General features: G+C 40.6%; 1 protein-coding gene across 2 annotated transcripts in view; it reads left to right on the top strand.

The window, feature by feature from the left end:
* The first annotated feature begins 8107 nt into the window (after positions 1-8107).
* LOC122565152 (mitotic interactor and substrate of PLK1-like) overlaps positions 8108-14983 on the top strand; it is a 129469-nt gene continuing 122593 nt past the window's right edge. Inside the window, exon 1 of one of the 2 annotated variants that reach the window (XM_087976179.1) lies at positions 8108-8177. The gene's annotated coding sequence lies outside the window, so the exon portion shown is untranslated. Of the gene's footprint in view, positions 8178-14278; positions 14320-14983 lie in introns of those variants that run through there. The other variant, XM_043720833.2, reaches the window with a different exon arrangement.

Raw genomic sequence — 14983 nt, 5'->3', positions numbered from 1 at the left:
TGGCTATCAGCCTCTGCCACATCACGGCGCTCTCATATGACACTTGTCACACATCCTTAATGGAAGTTTTGAAGAATCTCAAGTCGAAGGGCTCTTGGCATTAACCTCTGATTGAAGACAAGCAAATCATCAATGATAGTGAGATGTCTGGCTATTCAAAGTACTGGCGTAGTGTGGGATTGTAGGGTACTGTATATTTGTTCTCGATACATTCTTCAGCTTGTGCTTCACAATCACTTGCAGATTCCTTTCTGTTGCTGGTAAACGGTTTGTGACTTCAAGCCGATGTGTAGGCTTGAACTTCTTTAATCAATTCTATATCTGCTTGTTCAACTGCATTTGATAGCATCCTTGACAGTTTGTCTTTTTCTTCATTCATTCATTTTTGCATATTCTTAATTGCCTGAGGACCGTTAAGAGTCAACCACATTGCTGTAGGGCTGGAGTTAGATATAAGTCCAAACCAGATAAGGTCAGCAGATTTCTTTCCCTAATGGACATTAGTGAACCAGATTGCTTTTTATGACAGTCAACAGTGGTTACTTGACCAACAAAAATTTCTGCCATGGTGGAGTTTGAACACATGTCACCACCACATTGACCTGAGGTTTTCGATGACTGCTCCAGTGACACTACTGCAACAACACCACATCCCCATTCCATTATACCTCTTTAGTTACACCCTGTTAGCTTCAATCTGAACTATTGGATTCTGGTGCATCTTGGCTATTTCCTTTTTATTCAGAAGCGTGACCAATGGTTTATAACGAAGCAGGAAGTACTGGAGAACGTCAGCAAATCTGTCAGTATTTGTGGAGAGAGGCTCACAGTTAACATTTCAAGTTCAGTATGATTTTGGAAGAGAGATGGAAAAGTAATGGGATTGGTACAAGGAGCAAGTAGACCAGAAGGGAAGGTCAGGAGGAGATTAGAGTGCAAGATAAATTAGAGATCACAACTGTCATAGAACAAAAGACAAAGGGAATGATAATGGATGAGGAGAATAGACTGCAGGTATTCATAGCAGAATATAGATTCTCTATGTTCTTTCCCATTCTTTCCTTCCTTTTCAAGTCCCCAGTGTCTGGTTTCCTTGAATATGCTTTCAGCAAGGTGGACCTGTTCCAAAGTCAATCATGTTGGATTCAACATTAATTTTGCTTTCTTCTGTACAGATGTTGCCAGACCTGCCAGCCCTTTCTGTTTTAATTTGCAGTTTCCAGTATTTTGCTTTTGTTGACCAATGGTTTATGGTCAATTTCTATCCTAAACTGTAAACTAATCACATTATTTGAAACTGTTTTACACGTCTATGTTACAGCAAAAGCTTCTTTTTCAAATGTGGCATAGTACTGTTCTACCTCAGTAAGTGATTTAGCAACATTATAGCTTAGTCTATGTTTTTCTTTTTTTCTGAACCTGAAAGATTATTAGCTCCAATCTTGTTGAACATTCATCGACTGCTATTATGGTCAGTCGAAGCAAGTCAATGTGTGATAAGGTTTTTAATAAAATTGTAGCTTGCTGGAATTTGTGAAAGGATTTTTCTAGGTTGATGTTCCGAATCAACCTTTCACTCTGGCATAATAGCTGTCGCACAGCTCATTAATCTCAGCTAAATTTTGTAAAATCATGCCCACTTGGTTCTCCATCAAGAGGAATCTTTGAAGATCTGCAAAGGTCCTAGGCAATAGGAATTCTCTGACAGCTTCTTTGAGGTTTTCTGGGGCTCTGCTCTGAATCCAGTGGGTTTGATAATGTGTTCAAGAAATTGTATTCTTTTCATTCAATTAGACCTGTGTTGTGAAGGACTTTCATGACTGTTCTAACTCTTTATTTATATTCTTCGTCTGCAGTCCCATATGTTTGCATTTGATGTGCTTGTGACATATTAGCATGTCAGTACTTTCCAGTGTTTGATGTTGTATTTGAAATATTTCTGGCACGGATGCTTTTCCAAAAAGTAATCTGTTAAAGCAATAACACCCCAAGTCTGGAAGAAATGTTGTCAACTTCCTAAAGTCGGATTTCCAGAGCTAACTGTCAAAATCCACTACTAGTATCTACTTTGGTACATTGGGTACTCTTGGCTAGTTCTGCTAGAACTACCCAGGTCTCTTCCATGTTGCCTGCAAGGTTTCCAAGTTGCACTCACTTCCTCTGTGTCATACATCAGGTGAGGGAATACAGTTGTGGAGCCATTGATGTTATACCTATCCAGCGTGATCCTTCTACTGTATAGACCCACCCTCTGCATGAAAACGTTACCCCTCAGGTACTTTTACATCCTCCCCCTCTCTCCTTTAACCTGTGCCCTCTAGTGTTGGATTCCCCTGCCCTGGAAAAAAGACCTTGGCTATTCACCCCATCCATGCTCTTCATACAATCATAGAGTCATTTAGCACAGAAACAGACCCTTTGGTCCAACTGGTCCATGCTAACCATGTTCCCAAACTAAACTAGTCCCATCTGCCTTCACTTGATCCATATCCCTTCAAACATTTCCTTTCCATGAACTTATCCAAATGTCTTTTAAATGTTGTAACTGTACCTGCATCTTCACTTCCCTTGGTAGTTCATTCCACATATGAACAACTCTCTGATTTTAAAAAAGCTGTCCCTCATGTTTTTTTTAAACCTTTCTCCTCTCACCTTAAACTCCCCCAGACTTGAGAAAAGACGCTTGCTATTCACCTCACCTCTGCCCCTCATGATTTTATAAATCTCAATAAGGTCACCTCTCAACCTCCTACACTCCAGTGAAAAAGTCCCAGCCTATCCCAGCCTCCTATATTTTTATGACTCAAACCTTCCAATCCCAGCAAGAGCCTAGTAAATCTTTTCTGAAGCCTTTCTAATTTAATAATATCCTTCCTATAGCAGGGTGACCAGAATTGCACACAATACTGCAGAAGAGGCCTCTCTAATGTCCTGTAAAACTCTCAACATGACATACCAACTCCTATACTCAAAGATCTGAGCCATGAAGTTGAGAGCATGCAAAATGCCTTGATTTTATAAACCTCAATAAGGTCACCCCTCGGCCTTCGATGCTCCAGGGAAAACAGCCCCAGTCTATTCAGCCTCTCTCTATAGCTCAAACATTCCAATCCTTGTAAATCTTTTCTCAACCCTTTCAAGTTTAACATCTTTCCTGTAGCAGGGAGACCAGATTGAATGCAGTATTCTAAAAGTGGCCTAACTAATGTCCTGTGCAAAAGCAGCATAGAAGCTACCTATTCAAAGAGGGCACCTACATTCTTTGTAGTTTGTTGTCTTGGTTACAATGTTTCATTCGAGAATGAGATCGTGCAATGCTTAGCATTTAGCAATTTAGATCAAACTTACCAGTTTTACCAGGGTTTGTAAATTTTAACCAATTTTGTGATCCTAACATATACACTAACAGTCTGACAAGACCTTATTTGAAACTCTGACATGATCCAGTTGTGAATTATTTCTGCCTTTAACCCATGATAAGTGCAATTCTGTGTCATGTGAATAATACCATTTATGAGCAATTCATGCATTCGCCTGGCTTCTGTTTTCTTGTAGAAAGCTTAACTTGTTCAACAATAATATTTCTCCAAACACTTCGATAAGTGTCAAATACTCATAATGCTGCTTCAAGCATTGCCCCATTCTCCTCAATGTCCTGTCTTTCTAGCATGTCACGAGCTCTATAGTATAATATAGTGTCCCAACCTGAGCTTTCTGGTCTTTCCTATGTATTCCTGAAGCTGTTTGATACCTGGTAAATCTCATCTTCCAAACCTTGCATTCCTGAGACTGGTACACTCCCTTGATTATATGAAAGGTTCTGAAAGTGGTAGATCAGTCTCCATGTCCTGCTTGAGCCCTGAGACTGCTCCTTCATCTATGAGTGTCTCACAGCAGGGCAAACACAAAGTTCACTGGCTGGTATCAGTTTCCTGGGGCCGTTATGCTGCCCAGGGGGGCCTTGGAAGAATTGATGACAGGGCTCACTTCAGCTGTTGCTTGTTTTTGCCTTTTCCACTGCCACTGTGTTTATCGTGTGTATTGATGAAAACAAAATCATCAAAAGCAGAAATTTCTGGAGAAAGTCAGCAGGTTTGGCAGCACCTGTGGAGCAAAATAGAGTTAACAGAGAGAGAGCGAGAGAGAGGAGAGATAAAGAAAGAGAGAGAGAGAGTGAGAGAGAGAGAAAGAGGGAAAGAGAGAGAAAGAGAGAGAGTGTGAGACTGAGAGAGAAACAGAGAGTGAGAGAGACAGTGAGAGAGACAGTAAGAGAGTGAGAGAGACAGAAAGAGAGTGAGTGAGAGAGAGAGAGAAAGAGAGAGAGACAGAGAAAGAGAGAGAGAGAAAAAGAGAGAGTGAGAGAGAGAGAGAGAAATCACACTCCCAGTTTCCTGCCACTTCACCACAGCATCATATTCCCTAGGAGAAAGATGCTGGAGATCAGAGCTGAAAAATGTGTTGCTGGAAAAGCGCAGCAGGTCAGGCAGCATCCAAGGAGCAGGACTTATGCCCGAAACATCGATTCTCCTGCTCCTTGGATGCTGCCTGACCTGCTGCGCTTTTCCAGCAACACATTTTTCAGCATCATATTCCCTGGCCAACATGCCTATCTCGAGTCTGCAACAGTGATCCAGCCAGGGTCACCTCACGCTGGAGGAACAGCATCTCATTTTCCATATTCAGTCCTGCAGCCATCAGGACTGAATACCAAGTTCAATAATTTTACAGCTTAAATACCTCCATCCATGCCTTTTACCCACACCCACATCCCAGGGCCTGTCACAAAATGGGTTATTTTCAGTACATCCAACCTATTTTCACCCAGACACAGTCACCACTGTCATCCACCTAGCTTTTTTTCTTCCCAAGCTTACTATCAACAATTCCTATATGTGTTCAACCTCTTTATACTCTCTATCCACTGACTCCTTTCCCCCCTACCCCCTGTCATCAACATGGTATCAGTTCTAAGGAAGCATCCCTAGAAACAAAATGTTACCTCTGTTTTCTCTCCAATGATACTGGGCGATTGGAGTTTAAGAGCCGCGAGCTTATGCTGCAGTCTATAGAGCCCTGGTTAGACAACACTTGGAATATTGTGTTCAGTTCTGGTAGCCTCATTATAGGAAGCTTTGGAGAGGGTGCGAAGGAGATTTAGCAGGAGGCTGCCTGGACTGGAGGACGTGTCTTATAAAGAAAGGTTGAGGGAGCTAAGGCTTTTCTCATTGGAGCGAAGAAGGATGAGAGGCAACTTGATAGAGGTGTATAAGATGTTGAGAGGCATAGACAGAGTAGATAGCCAGAGATGTTTTCTCAGAGCAATAATGGCTATCACAAAGGGGCATAATCTTAAGGTAATTGGAGGAATGTTTAAGGGAGATGTCAGAGGTAGGGTCTTTCCACAGAGAGTGGTGGGTATGTGGAATGCACTGCTAGTGGTGGTAGTAGAGTCAGAGACATTAGAGATATTTAAGCAACTCTTGGATAGGCACATAGGTGATAATAAAATTAAGGATATGTAGATTAGTTTGATCTTAGAGTAGGATAAAAGGTTTGCACAACATCAAGGGCTGAAGGGCCTGTACTATGCTATGTTTTATCATACAACCTCTACAGTGTGGAAACAAGACTTTCAGCCCATCAAGTCCACACTGACCCTCCAAAGAGTGAACCACCTAGACCCATTCCCCTACCCTATATTTACCCTTGACTGCTGCACTGAAACTACACATCCCTGAACACTATGGGCAATTTAGCATGGCCAATTCACCCCTCCTGCACATCTTTAGATTGTGGGAGGAAACCCACGTAGACATGGGGAAAACATGCAAACTCCACAGAGACAGTTGTCTGAGGGTGGAATTGAACCCAGGTCCCTGGCACTATGAGGCAGCAGTGCTAACCACTGAGCCACCATGCCATCTGTGCTCACACTGTTCTTTACTGCCAGACCTGCTGAATTTCCGCAGCATCTGCAGTTCTTTGTGTTCTCACCTTTTGTTGATGCTTTTTGTCCTGCACTCATATGGACAACTTTAAGGAAAAAATAAACATTTATACAATATGAGAGAGGAGTGCTGATTGGTTAGCAAGAGCACTGGAATTGGTAGAGTGCTGACATGAGGAAGGTAAATGATGTTAATGGCCAGGCTTTTGTTTAAATTTTAAACAAGGCCGTTTCTGATTAGTTGAGGCATTGACCTCATAAATGAATCAGTGAATTGCTGTCATTTATTTTGATCAGTTGAAATAGGTGCAAGTGCATGGACATGATCTTTTTGCAGGCAAAGAGCAGGCCATGTCTGTTAATATTTGTAGCTTCCAGTGCACTCCAGCACGCACACGGTGCACTTGACTGACAATTCCAAATTAGTTGTCATGATTTGGAGATGCCAGTATTGGACTGGAGTATAGAAAGCTTTCGGAGCGATGGTCCTTCATCAATAGGTTGTGGAGACCAGCGTTCCGAAACGCTGCTCCTTCCGAAAGCTAGTGCTTCCAAATAAACCTGTGGGACTATAACCTGGTCTTGTGTGATTTTTAAATCTGTTGTCAGCATAGTTTGCACATGTTTTGCAAGTAATGGATGGTCAGGTATGGTTGGGACCTTACTTTTTTGAAACTATATGATGTTTGTTAAAATTGCCAGCCTTTGGAACATATGGTCTACATACATGGCATCGCACTGCCATTGAAATTCATATACAGATTATGTGATTGGTAGATCTATTTGCCTTGATGGGGCATTCAGTTAGTGGCAAATTTAACCTGTTGTTACTGCATAGTAGCAGCATAAACAGCAAACTTCACCTGTTCCTCAAACTTCTGAAATAGTTTTCCCTTCCATGGTAAGCTAAGGTAGACTGGGCACATTTCAGGACCAAAATTATGAATTATCCTGAGGAATGTGATTCAAAACTCTTGGACAAAATATATGTTGACAACCGAGTGCTGACAACAAATGGGTTTGTTTTCAACACTAGGTTAGAACTTCTGTCCCCTTCCACTTCTCTCCCTTAATCTTGTAATGTTGACATCATGACATATCATTGTACATGCAGCTGATGCTAATCCCACTACTTTGCAGAGGAGTCTGTAATGTATGATTCTGTGAGTGTGACTACATCAGGTTGATGCTTGACTGACCTGTTAGTAAGGTCCCAAATTTACCAAAGTAAAGGAGGATCTTACAGGGTGGGCTGGGCATTATTTTTGTAGGAGAAAATGAGGACTGCAGATGCGGAGATCAGAGTCGAGAGTGTGGTGCTGGAAAAGCACAGCCGGGCAGACAGCATCTGAGGAGCAGGAGAGGTGACGTTTCAGGCATCGTCTTTTGTAGCCCAGGTTGATGCTGAATGGTCTGTCTGATTACATTCTTCTTCAATGTCTGCAGTGGTTTGATACACAATAGGACGGTTTCTAGGCCATTTCAAAGGGGGGGGTGTTAAGAGTCAACTATATTAGGTTTAAAGTCACATGTAGGCCAGACAAATTAAGGATAGCTGATTTTGTTCATTGAAGGACATTAGTGAATCAGATGTGTTTCACAACAGTTTGTCATTTCGTGCTACCACTACAGAGATTAGCATTTTATTCCAGATTTATTCATTAATTGATTGTAAATTTCATCAGATAGCGTAAGTGTCTCCAGAGAATTAGCCCAGTTCCCTGAAGTACTAACCTTTACATTACTGTATGCTTTCCTTCTTCAAATATTGGAGACTCCTATTACATTCAAGTGGGGCAACATATCAAAATGCTGATTTTCTACGAACTCAGCCACCGTGGCTGCTCTCCAGGTTTGAGATGGATGCACAATGGGCAGTGACATCTCCACAAACAGTGCTCAGACAGTGGTGGCCTCACAACGCCAACTATTCTCCTGATTGAATAATCTTCCATAGGTCAGCAACACTCGCCTGGAATCCAATGCTGTCAGCAATGGTTTGCCTCTGAAAAGCAGACTGATCTCCTAACGCCGCCCACACATTGTAAATCAACACAGTTCATGATCATTCTATTTCATCAGTGACCTCATTACTTTGTTCTAGTTAATGCCAACTAAATCCACTGCTCCCAACAGCCAACAACATCAACAACACCATCAATCTGTCACGTTTGGAAATGTCTTCATAATTACTCCAGAACTGTGTGTGTCTGTAGCAGAGAGGCCGCAGGTCAGTATTTTTTTTACTATTCTCTGAATACATTCCTCACTTAATTTGTTCTGATTCACTGTTTAACATGAGTAAAGATGTCCATTGTTAAATAGACATGATTTAGAGATGCTGGTGTTGGATTGGGGTGTACAAAGTTAAAAATCACACAGCACCAGGTTATAGTCCAACAGGCTTATTTGGAAGCACTAGCTTTCAGACAACCACCTGATGAAGGGCAGTGCTTCAAAAGCTAGTGCTTTCAAATGAACCTGTTAGACTATAACCTGGTGTTGTGTGATTTTTACCTTAGAATGGATAGGAAGACATTGTTTCCACTATCTGAAGAGTGAGTAACCATGGAAGATACAGACTTAAGATGATTGTCCAGAGGATGAAATTAGGGTGACAGAATCAATATAAAGACACATTTACAGCGATTTCAAGGTTCTGTTTTGCAACAATCCCTGTTAAAGCGTAAGATTGAATGACCAACATCTATTAAATTTTTTCCCAGGTAGATATGGCAATGAATGTTAAATCAGATGTGTGTCATAAAGGTAGAGGTTCATTTATATTGACAAGGGTGTGCTGATGGGGTCCGAACCAAAGACAGCGATGATGGTGGGAGTGTGAATTTTACTGGGAACAGAGGTGTGAAGACTGGAGGTGATGAATTGGGTTGAGCAGAATGGCAGAGCTGCAGATATGCTGTGGTGGATCGAAACTAAATAATCTTATCATCTGTTTTCAGGATTCAAAACATAATCCAACAGATGTGTTGGCATGAGAGTGTTTTCATGCCCTCATTTCACAACTATGCGACAGAAACTGAGTTTCTAAAGAAAAAGCATAAAAGGAATTTCTATACTTTCTTTGCGCTCCCAAAAATGTTTGAATAATGACATAACGACACACGCTCCTAAAAATAACCTTCTCTATTAAAAGCACTGGACACACCCTTCATTTAGCTGAGAGTGTGTGCAGACACACACTATTTGACACTTGTACTGTCTTGTACATTGCTCATTACATTAATCCTTCATTCAGTTATCAAATCAGATAACACAGCACAAAACGAGGTCATTTGACCTGTTGTGTCTACTCTTTGAGCAAGTTATCCAATTAGTCCCATTACACCTGACCTTCCTCAATGGCCCTACAAATTTTCTACTTCAAGTATTTGCTCAATTCCCTTTTTAAAGTTACTACTGGATCCACTTCCATCAACCTTTAAAGCAGTGAATTGCAGATCTCAATAACTCGCTGTACAAATTATGAATTGCTTATGATGTTTGGGGTTCTTTTGCTTTTTACCCAAATATAGAAACATTAACAACATAGAAAGAGCAATTTAATTTGTTGCGTGCATGCTGGTCCTAAAAGAAAACTATCCAGTCTAATCCCACCTTCCATGTCCTAGAAAATGACATTGTCAGTATCGGCGGCTTCTACTTGTCTCCAAGTATTTTCTAAATGGTGATACACAGATTTCCACCTTTATTCTTCCTTCTGGCAGTGAGTTCCAGATCATCTCCAAACAACTATACTCCTCAACCCGATTCTGATTGTTCCCTCAACTACTTTAAAATCTATTTCCCTGCTTATTGACTTTTCTGCTAATGGAAATCGGTTCTTCAAATACAATCCATTGAATCCTGTGTCTTCTGGTAGCTGTCAGTCCTTTTGCAGGCAATACGTTCACCTTATTTACATTATCAGAACCCTGTATAATTTTGAATACCTCTTTTCATATCTCCCTTTCACCATTTCTGCTCCATTGAAAGTGATTAGCGCCTGCAAAGAGTTTCCTGTAACTGAAGTCCTTGATCTTTGGTATCCCTCTTCTACACCTTCTGTAAAGCCTTGACATCCTTCCTAAAAGCTGTGGTGCACACAATATTTCAGCTGAGGCCTAACTGGTATTTTATACATGTTTAAAACAGCTTATTTGCTTTTGTGCTCCATTTCTTTCTTAATAAAGTTGCTGAAGAACAAAAGACACGTGTAATCAAAGCTTTTTTGTTCTACACGTCAGGACAGGATTTCAAGAGTACCAAATCTCAAAGGAAACAACAATTTACGATGCATGTAAAGATAGTGTCAATTAGTGGTTAGTAGTGAAGGGCCTGTGCCCGAAACGTCAAATCTCCTGTTCCCTAGATGCTGCCTGACCTGCTGTGCTGTTCCAGCAATAAAGTTTCAACTTTGATCTCCAGCATCTGCAGACCTCACTTTCTCCTAGTAGTAGACCCTGCAGAGTAGAGCATTACCAGAGAATGCATTAAGGAATAGTCCCATGTATTGTATGAGCAAATAAAGCTATATTCGCTGGAGTTTAGAATAATGAAAGGCAATTTAATCTAAGCATTCAGGATTATAAGGGATTTGACAGCATAGATGCTGAGAGGTTGCTTCCCCCTGGGGAATTGAGAACAATTTCAGGATATGAGGCTAATAAAAACATTTAGGAGAGATGAGGAGAAATGTTTCAATGCAGAGTTGCAAATCTTTGGAGAAATCGAGAGATGTTGGGGGAGAGTAGGACAGTAGAGATGAAATCCAAGCTCAGACATGACTGTACAGATTGGTAGAATAAGCTCAATAGAACATCTGGTCTACTCCTGCTTCTATTTCGTAAGGTCTTGTGTTCCAGCAAGAGACACAATTACAATTTGAAAAATTGAATTTAATTAGCTTTATTGAATTAACTTTATTGTCACATGTACTCAAATAAGTACAGTGAAAGGTTTACAAGTTGCCACTTACAATGCCATCTTAAGTACAAAGCAGCTTTTTCAGTTACAGATTTGTCACAGTGTAACGATATCACCAACACATGTCTCAATGTTAGGTACAGAGTACCTAGGTACAATCCTTGGTTACAGAGTAGAGAAATGAAGAAAAATAAATTGCATTACAGCTGTACACAGTATAACTACAGGACAGAAAAGCAGAGTTAAAAAGACAAACATCACAGTCTCGCTCTTCAGGAGCTCTCTGCAGCAGACCAGCATAGGCAGCCACCATCTGGTCTGACCACTGGCTGCTGTCACACTCTGCACTGGGCAACTTCCCCTTCGCTCCGCACTGTCTCTGCAGGTATGTAAACAGTCATGGGTGAAATTATATTGGGCAGTAATGAAAAGGCAGAGACATTCACTAAATACTTAGCTCCATTCTGTCTTTATAGAAGAAAACACAAACACTAGAAATATTGGGAAGCCAAATAGAATAAAAAACTTAAAGAAATTAGTTTGTTAAGAGATATTACTGGAAAACTTGAAGGCTCTAAATGAGGATGAATCCATTGTATTTGATGGCTTGCATGACTGTAGAGTTGGTGGGTGCAATGATCTAGATTTCCAGAATTTCTTAAATTCTGGTTCAGTTCCAAAAAAAATTTAAAAAGGTAAAAAACATAACCTTCTAATTGAAGGGGAAGAGAGTACATGGTAAGCTACAACCAGGTGTCAGTAGTGGGCAAAATGCCCAGATCTGTTTTAGGGGCATGGTTATGGGTCTCTTAACTTGAATAAGCATGGATTTCTGAAAGGGAAATAGTGTTTGGTAAATCTGGTACATTTTTTGAAGTTGGAACAAAATTCGATAAAGGGGACCCAGTGGATGTCAGGTGTATTTAAACTTTCAAATAACCATAAAAGAGGCTGTGACACAAAAATAGGAGTTGTCAGGTTTGAGGGTAATATATCAATGTGGATTGTGTATTGGTTATTTAACAAAAAATAGATAATTGGAATTAACAGGGGATTTACAGTTTGACTGGTTGTAAAGGGAGAGGCTTTGGAATGATTAAGTTTCAAATATTAGGAATCTCTGGCTGGAATTTTATACCACTCACCTAATGCACAGCCAGCACCATAACCCAAGAGTGGAGTGGCAAGTGGGGTGAATGTACAATTGTAATGACAGGAACACAGCACCCATCACCTGCTCAAGTCCCTCTTCCCACTGCCACTTGTACGTTGTCAATCAAGGGGAGTGGTCTGCCATGTGGCAAAGCCATTAGTGACCTTGGTATCTTTTTGCAGGTTGAGGGCTGTGTCTCTCCTGATAGGACAACTTGTGCTCTATTTGGGCAACCATGGGAAAAAAAAACAGAATTTTGTTTGACCAGTCAGACATCGAGGAATGTTTGCATTCAGAGGACTTGGTTATCTATGTAGATGAATCGAGAATGTTTTTACACAGAGGGTGGTGCATGTATGGAATGAGCTGCCTGAGGAACTGGTGGAGGCTGGTACAATTACAACATTTAAAAGACACTTGTATGGGTATATGAATAGGAAAGGATTAGAGGGATGTGGGCCAAGTACTGACACAAAAGACTAGATTAATTTAGGATATCTTGTCGGCATGGATGAGTTGGACCACAGGGTCTGTTTCCATGCTGTACATCTCTATGATTCTATGATTCACAATTGCTGACATGCTGATAATTATGAAAGTAGTATGCTACAGGGTTTGGAGCCTGAGAGTAAAGAGATCTTGCTACAAATTATAGGGGACATTAATGAGGCCATACTTGTAGTGAAGCATTATCCTCATTACCTGAGGAAGCAGATGCTTGTCTTTCAAGGGAGAGCAACCAAAGTTCACTTGACCTGTTCCTGGCATGTGAGAATTGTCCTACACAAGAAGAGATTGAGTCAACAATGCCATATTCCCTGGAGTTTAGAAGAGTGTGAGGTAATCTAATTGAAACATAACATTTTTAGGTGGCCACACTAAGAAAAATGTTTCATGGCTGGGAGCTTAGAATATGGGTGCCATAGTATCAGAATAAAGGATCAACCAATTCAAACAGATGGAAATAAATTACTTATTCAAGGGGATGTCTCTAACTCCGAGCGATGTGGATGCCTATTTAGTAAATATATATAATTGATAATTTTGGGTACTATGAGAATGATGGATATGGTATTAGCACAGGAAGGTAGAGTTGAAGTGGGTCAACAGTGATCTTGTTGAATGCGGAACAGATGAACTAAAGGCCTAGTTCAGGTCTTGTTTCCTAGGGTCTTGTGTAAAGGCGTGAAAACCTGACTGAATATTTTGAGTAGTTCAGAGGGAGATGTCTATAGAAATTACTTACACAGACATCCAGAAGGCATGTCCACTCATTAGTACTATGTGATTTGGGGCATCCTACATATGTCTGTTATTGCACCTCAACTATTTACTATTATTAACAACTTAGCTAATGGAATAGAGCCACTTATTCCATGCTTACCAATGATACAAGGATGTTTAGCTGCATTACCATATAGTAGATGTAGTGATTGTAACGAGGTCAGCCAGGTGGGCCTCATAAAATATGAGTTCTCTGATTGGGGCTGTTAATCTAGTCCAATCAGGGAGCCTGGTTGACTGATAAGGACAGGAGTGTCAGACATCCCGTTTACTCAGAGGGAGGTAGTTTAGTGTCAAGGACTAGTATCAAGTGCATATCTAAATACTAGATTAGAGTGGTGCTGGAAAAGCATAGCTGGTCAGGCAGCATCTGAGGAGCAGGACAATCAATGTTTCAGGCAAAAGCATACCACTCTAACCTTGACTCTGATCTCCAGCATCTGCAGTATTCACTTTCATCACATCGAAATACTTCTTCAACGTTATGAAGGTTTCAGTCTCTACCACCCTTACAGACAGTGAATTCCAGATTCACACCACTCTCTGGTTGAGAAAGAAAATCCTCACATCTTCTCTAAATCACGAGCCCCAACCTTTAAAACCTGTACTTTCTGATCACTAAGGATTGTCTACCCAACCTATGGCCTTCAATTTTATTCATCTCAACCAGCTTTGCTCCAAACAAAACAATCCCAGTCGATCAAATTTACATTCATAACTGAATCATTCCAGCCCAGGCAACACCTTGGTAAATCTCTGCACCCTCTCCAGTACGATCATATCCCTCCTATAAAATGGATTCCAGAATTGCACAAGATACTCTAGCTGTTGCCTAACTAATGCTTTATATTTATAAAAAGAAAAAAATGCATGAATTTCTACACTAGCTTGTATTTCTTTATTCTTTCATGTGATGTTACATATCTAAAATTGCCCTGGAAATGAATGACTTGCTGGATCATTTCAGAATCAAGTACATGGATTTGGAGTTACATGGAGAACAGACCATGTAAGTAAGGACGACAGATTTTCTTCCTAAAGGACATTAGTAAACCAGTTAAGTTTTCACTACAAATATTGATTGTTAACTAGCTTCATATCCAGGTTTGAACCCACATCCCCGGCTTGCGTCTCTAGGAGTTGATAAAGAGTGGCGCTGGAAAAAGCACAGCAGGTCAGACAGTGACTGAGGAGCAAGAGAGTCAACGTTTCAGGCATAACCCTTCTTCAGGTCTCCAGGATCCAAGTTGAGTGATATCACTGCCACATCATCATAAAAAATATCATCTGCCTCTTCCAAGTGTTATAAAGTGCAATTTGATACTGTGCTGCTTATTAGGAAAATGACCAAAAGATTTAGGTTAAAAATGGATTTTAAAGGAGGGTATTAAAAGAGGATATTGAGATTGAGTGGCAGGGAAATTTAGGGTGAAATTTTGAGCTTTGAGTCTAGATCAGCATGAACAAGTTGGACTGAAAATTCTGTTTCCGTGCTGTACATCTCTATGACTCTTAAATCACCATTGGCATTCTTAAGAGACCACAATTAAGGAATGCAGAACTCTGGGGATTGTGGGTCGAGAAGAGATTACAGAGATACGGAGGCTTTGGAAACAGAAACAAGAATTTTAAAATCAATTCTTGGCTTGACCGGTCGTCAACACACGCAAAGA

Source organism: Chiloscyllium plagiosum, unplaced genomic scaffold, assembly GCF_037043375.1.
Source record: "Chiloscyllium plagiosum isolate Xiang-an unplaced genomic scaffold, Cpla_swu_hap1 HiC_scaffold_28, whole genome shotgun sequence".
NCBI lineage: Eukaryota > Metazoa > Chordata > Chondrichthyes > Orectolobiformes > Hemiscylliidae > Chiloscyllium > Chiloscyllium plagiosum.
The sequence above is the reverse complement of the archived record's forward strand: the minus strand, read 5'-3'. Positions and strand labels throughout refer to the sequence as shown.